This window comes from Lathamus discolor, chromosome 4 (genome assembly GCF_037157495.1).
Source record: "Lathamus discolor isolate bLatDis1 chromosome 4, bLatDis1.hap1, whole genome shotgun sequence".
NCBI lineage: Eukaryota > Metazoa > Chordata > Aves > Psittaciformes > Psittacidae > Lathamus > Lathamus discolor.
The window spans coordinates 14,432,537-14,438,893 of record NC_088887.1 but is presented as its reverse complement, the minus strand read 5'-3'; the positions used below and the strand labels follow the sequence as shown (position 1 = coordinate 14,438,893).

General features: G+C 38.1%; 1 long non-coding RNA gene across 1 annotated transcript; it reads left to right on the top strand.

Moving 5' to 3' along the window:
- Positions 1-3,135: 3,135 nt before the first annotated feature.
- Positions 3,136-5,381, top strand: LOC136012567 (uncharacterized). The gene is made up of 3 exons (XR_010611823.1): positions 3,136-3,196; positions 4,421-4,503; positions 5,060-5,381. It is a non-coding gene; the product is annotated as an uncharacterized LOC136012567 (long non-coding RNA).
- Positions 5,382-6,357: the final 976 nt, after the last annotated feature.

Below are 6,357 nucleotides of genomic sequence, written 5' to 3'. Positions count from 1 at the left end.
TAAATTTCTAAATATACCTCTGCAGAGTTGGTTTGTATTAGCATTCTCGTTAAATTTCTGTTCCCACAGTTGATGTTGCTCTACAAAGCTGACACTTTCATCATCATCAAATTCCAGCCTGGGTAGTGGTGCTTTATTTCACCGAAGTAAATTTCCCCTCAGCTTTCAAGTGGGGACTGAGCATTGCTCATCTTAGTTCAATTACAGCAATTTCTGAAATAAATGGGCTGACTGTTGAAACTTCCAATCTCATGTTTGCATAGACAAACTCTTAAAGAAGTCTCAGACAAATGAAAAGAATCAGGATATGGCCCAGAGGATTTGTCCTCGGGAGAAAAATAAGCAGGATTTAACTCTTGCTATAAAAATCATCTTCACATCTCTTGTCTGGCCAATAGTATAGCCATTTGCTGGTAACATTCATGTTTTGTGTGATGCAATTTCAGAATGTTCTAGGTAATAGATTACAACACTTGGTGCTGAAAGTTTGTTGTTAGTAGTAAGTTAATGCAAAATTTAGTTCATAGTGTTGAAGAACCATACTAGAGATGCTTTAGAGAAAGAAAGAATGAATGTGACATTAGTATATTCTGAAAAACTAGGTGTTTTTTGCTTTTTTTTTTTAGCATGTAGTCCCCTGAATTTTGCAATCATGTTGCATGAAATTCTTTAGGAATATTTTTCCTATTTCTTTCAAAGAGTGTATACAGTAAGTATCATTGCAGTGTATAGTGAAGAAAGATTTCTATATGTTCAAACTCAGATTTTCTTTTTTATTCAGTTTCTTCTTACAGGACTCTAAAATTGGAGGCAAAGTAAATTTATGCTCTGTAGCCAATGAGGCAGTGCATATGTCGTGGTTTAAACCCAGCCACACAACTTGTCCACTCACTCCCCCCCTCTTTCTCCCTCTTTCTTTCCTTTGCACACCCCCCCCCCCCCCGCCCCCCCCCCCCCCCCGGACTCCTGGAGGGATGAGGAGGAGAATCGAGAGAATGTAACTCCCACGGGTTGAGATAAGAACAGCCCAGTAACTAAGGTATAACACAAACCACTGCTGCTACCACCAATAACAATAATGATAAGAGAAAATAACAAGGGAAGAGAATACGATACCACTCGCTGAACGAGTCTGACCTCCCCCCCCCACCCCCGGTCCCCGAAGAGAGCCCATGCCCTTCCTGGTAACTCCCAGTTACCTCCCTGGGCACGCCGTGCTGTGGTATGGAATACCTCCTTGGCTAGCTTGGGTCAGGTGTCCTGTCTCTGCTTCCTCCCAGCCTCCCCTCATCCCTGGCAGAGCATGAGGCTCACAAAGTCTTTAGTCAGAGTAAACATTACTTCGCAACAACTGACAACGTAAGTGTTATCAGCTTGGTTCCCAGGCCAAAAGTCAAAACACAGAGCTTGCACCAGCTACTAAGAAGGTGAAAAACTGACTGCTACTGCTGAACCCAGGACAGCATATTAAAAGAATAAGCATATAAAGTCTTAATCTGGAGAATCGCGGTGTTTCTAACCTGCATATACAGATTTAGGTTTCAGTTTCCTAACTCACCTTTGGTTTCTACAGTGTCTTTCATACTGGAGATGAATAATTGACTTAAAAAGCCTAGGAGGATGATTTGCTGAAGGAAAAGTTATTTTGAGGATTTATGGAATATCACTGGATTTTACATCTTAGCTAAGTCATATGAGAATAAATGTCGTTTGTGATCACAGGTAATTACAGCAGAGCACCAGAAACTGCCATTTGCCCTCTCAGCTCCAAGGATCAAAATTTCCAACTCAAGGCACTGTACAAAAAATGGGTTTGCTGATGAATTTGAACAGAACTACAGCAGAGTCCAGCAGCCAGTAAGGTTAATCAGAAAAAATGTTATTACCTTTTTCCCCAAGGATGCCATTAATTTAACAGTGGCAAGCTATCATTAGTGTTGTGTGAAATGACTAATTTTCCCTCAGGAGGTGTTCACATGCCAGGCATGGAGTTTTCTGTAAGCGTTCACAAGACTGTGAATCACAGGTGAGACTTCTGCAGCAAGTGTTAAGAAAAAGCTGCATTTGTATTATTGCTTTTGCTTTCAGTGTTGTGACCTTTGAAATACTTTGTGCAGTATCAGAATTAAAACTTCAAGACTCATTTGAAAGCAAGAATCAACACCTCTAGATGTCCACAAATGCTTGCTCTTTCTTGTTCAGCTCCTGTTTACACCTGTGTAACACTCCCTCCCAGAAGACCTTATCTCTTTCAAGATCCTGCTCAAGTCAAGGACAACAAATTATCTGAATTAGTGGACTAATTACACTGGAGCGATGCTGGAACTATTCAAGACACTTATTTGTAGAAGAAGGCCAAAAAAATCCAACACAAACTTCCATATTCAAAGTGTTTTAAAAAAAAAAAAAGAAAAAGAAAACAAAACCCCAACAAAACTAAGCTACACAACTCAGTTTATATATCAGCAGCCAATACTGGGGTGAGGAATGGCATCAGACACCTCTAAAATGAGATCAATAGCCTGAAAAAAACTTGGGTTAATTTTTTACCCATTGCTATCAACATAGTTTGTTGAAGTTAAGATGGTGGTTATATGGCTGTTTATAGGCAAGTGGTTTGTAACAGGACTAAAACCTGAAAAGGGATTAAAAAAACATATGAAAGGGTATTATTGTTTGGTTTTATTGTTTTGCTCTGTTGCAATTCTTCTGTTTTGTTCTGTCTTCAGGCAGTGCAAAGGGCATGTGGTAATCATTTGGATGCGTGCTGTTGTATGTTACCAGGAACATGTTTGCCTTCCTTTGATGCTCTTCTGTAATATGTAGCAGTGGAAACAGCCATTGTGCTCTCAGTGTCCCAATTATCAGACACCACTGTTGAGAAAGAATTGATGATTTGTGACATTTGGGAAGTTATTTCAACTTCTTAATCCTCATGATCTCTTACCTAATATGTTTTAAAGGTGAAATATTATTACCTCTATGGTCAATAATTAAGAAAAAGAGCTGTTGGAGAATAACTGTATCTTCACAAAATGTAGGTATAAGAAGTGAAAATAATATTTAAATTGATACATCTTTATCTTCCCTAGCTCTTGCATCTTTAGCTTACATGGAGAAACTTCTATCTCTATGTCCTTTTATGCGTGTTGCTACATCCCGACCCTCATCCCCACAAAGCCCTCTTTGAGTGTAGGTAAGTTACTAACAGTGTGGATTTTCAAATCTGGTAGAAATAAGCATATTGCTATGTGGTTTTTGGTATAATTTGGTGGGGTTCTTGAATGGAATGTTGTTGGTTTGGGGTTTCTTATCTTCATTTTATCTTTTTTGTCTTGTAAATCTTGCCCAATCTGGTTGTAATGGTCTCCTCACGCAAAAAAAAATTGCAGGATGAAACAGGTCACAACATAAACTTGTGAAATAACTGACAAAAAGTGCATCACAGTATTTGAAGCCTCCAGTAGCCTTGATGCTGTGCTCCCAACCCTTAATTCTGCATTGAACTCAAGTCTTGTAAAACACCCTCTAGATTTTCAGCATGAGCAGATGACATTCTGAGCCCGAGACTGGAAATGCACCCCATGCTGATGCAGTTATAAAAATAATAACAAAACACCACCCCCCCAAATAAGCAAACAAACAAAAAACCCAACAAAAACCCCCAACCATAAAATATTCCATTGGGTTTCAGATGAACACTGAAAAGTTATTTAACACAACCCTTTAAATTTCTAATAGTAATTGACATTTATACTGCATTTTGGTTCTTCTGTCCATAGAGTTGTGTTGCTTCTATAAAGGTGTTACTTCAAAACATTTCAATTCTTAAAGTAATTTTTTGTGAACAAGAATAACAAGGATAACTACAGAAATACGGCAGAAGTCATAATTACATTATTAATTTAAAGAGACTTTTTCTCACTCCTGCTAAGTACATAAGATTATAAAATGAACTCCTACTGTTAAATACAGTGTGAAAAAACCCACACGTCTATAACTGAATAATTGCAAGTACAGTTTTAATCCACCGAATTATCTCTTCAAAGGGCATCTTGTTAAAGAATCATCTTTATTTTTTTTCTGCAAAATGTTTTTATGTACATACAACCAATAGGCAGCTGAAAGCAAGTAAAGTCTATACTAGTCAAAGTTCAGCATGCTGAGTAGAAATACTTTTGTCTTTTTAAATGTGAATACATTAATACATGACATGAAATATGCAGTTGTAAGATGTGATCAGCATGAAGTAGTATTTTTTAAAAATCTCATTTCTACAGAATTACATAAAGATAAAATATTTCATGTAATTCCATCCCCATATAAGTATACTTGAAGTTCATAATAGCAAGTGCAAAACTAAACCAGGACTGTTCAATGGTAGATTTGAATAATTAATTTTATAGATTCTTTGTTTCAGGTTTTCAGCACCAAAGAACGGGTTGTTGTAATTTCTTCTGACAAATATATTCCACATCTAGAAGCAGTACTAGACCATGTAATGTGAGTACAACATTCCTGAGAAATTGTCAAAATGGAGTTTAATAAAGTTTCAGAAACTTGGGATATGAGGTTATGAATCCTGTTGAATCTTGTTGAAGTGCTTTCAGTAAATCCAGGTTTTGGTTTTGCCAGGATAACAGAGGTTTTTTCTCTATTGTCAGATACAAACCATTAGAAGAAAGCACAGATATTATTTAAACTAATAAACCCCCCAGAATTTCTCAAATGAAATGAGTTGCCTTTCTAAATTTGCATTGAGTAATTACACATTATTCATATATTTTGGTTATTATTATTCAAGTCACTCCGTACGTGGCTCACATACCTTTCTCTAGAGTGACAGCTGCTTCTTGCAAATGTGTGTGTGCATTTTTTTTTTCCCCTGAAAACAATCCGAGATGAAACAGCAAACCTTGTAATTAAAGCCCTCTTTAGCATAGTGAAAAAGAAAGAGCACATGTGAGAGCTGATTAGCAGAGAGACTGAGGGCTCATAAAGCTGTAGGAAACAGGCCTGGAGAGACAGTGCAGACCACTTGCTGTTTCCTCTGTTACAGGAAGCTAAGGGGAATGAGACCTCCCGCCCCCTACCTGGAGAGACCCGGGATGCCAGGAGCCCACGTACAGCCAGGTGGCTGGTCTGGTCTCTCTCGGCATCACATGGCTGTGGGCAGGGGTGTGCTGATGCCTGAATGCAGCCCAGCTTTAAGGAGGGAAGATGCTGGAGCTGTGCTGCTTCAGCTCCTTCCACTGGCTCCCACCTCCCTGCTGCCTGCCAGGGAGGGGGAAACTGCCTCTGGTGTGATTCCCACAGGTGGTCCCTGGTCCCAGCAGCTCCAAAGGGTAACATTGATGGTTAGTGCTCATAACGAACACACTACTGGGTCTCATGAGATCCAATATCCATTTGTTTTCACCTAGCTGTAAGCAAAAATATTTTGATATTTACTTTCTTGAATTGGAACTAGATTTTCGTATGCAAGAACCCCCATGTTATGGAAGGTTCACTTGGGATGGTTTCAACATTTGAACTACATTTACCATAGATCTTGTGGAAAAAGTTTCCATTAATCAAGTTAGTTGGTGTGCATTTGATCAAATCAGCAGAGAGCACTGAAACAATAGAAGATTGGATTTCCTGTGAAAACACTGCTTTTTGTTCTGTAGTGATACTGCCTACATTATTTAAGTATTAGGAAACTTAAACCAATGTAGAGAATTTCTGCATGTTAAGAGATACTGTTAATAAAGGGTCCCAGAAGCCGGGTCAGCATGCATTTAAATAACAGAAATAACTATAATTACATTTAAGGAGAGAGATTGCTAAACATCTTTGTTCTATAGAACTTTGGTCATTATCTTGAAAATATAAACTGACTCCCAGGATACAGTACTGAAAGCTAAGCATATCTAGGGATCAAACTGAAAGGCTTAAGCTTCTTTAAGAGAATTCTTCAGAAACCAACAAAAGAACTGCTAAATCAAGTCATGGATCAATAATGACCTCGCTATGCTTTTAGCTCTGTTGATGGCTTTGATAATCATGCAAAATGTGAAACTGCATGATCTGTCTATTGCATGGAATAGTTAATCTGGTTCATTATCTCACTACCTTGTGAACCCTGCAAATTTTGCATGTTAATACTGGAATCCTAGTAAAGAACTTTTTTTTTCTTTCCTCAAGAAGGATGATACTGTGGGTAACTATGCATTAAAAAGTTTGTCATAAATGGACTAACTGCTTGTGAAATATTACTGAAAGCATACTAAACAAATTGGGTATTGTATAGGTACTACATTGTGAAAACCTTGGCATTAATGTCACCTGATAAATGCCCCTGTAGCTTGCCAATTT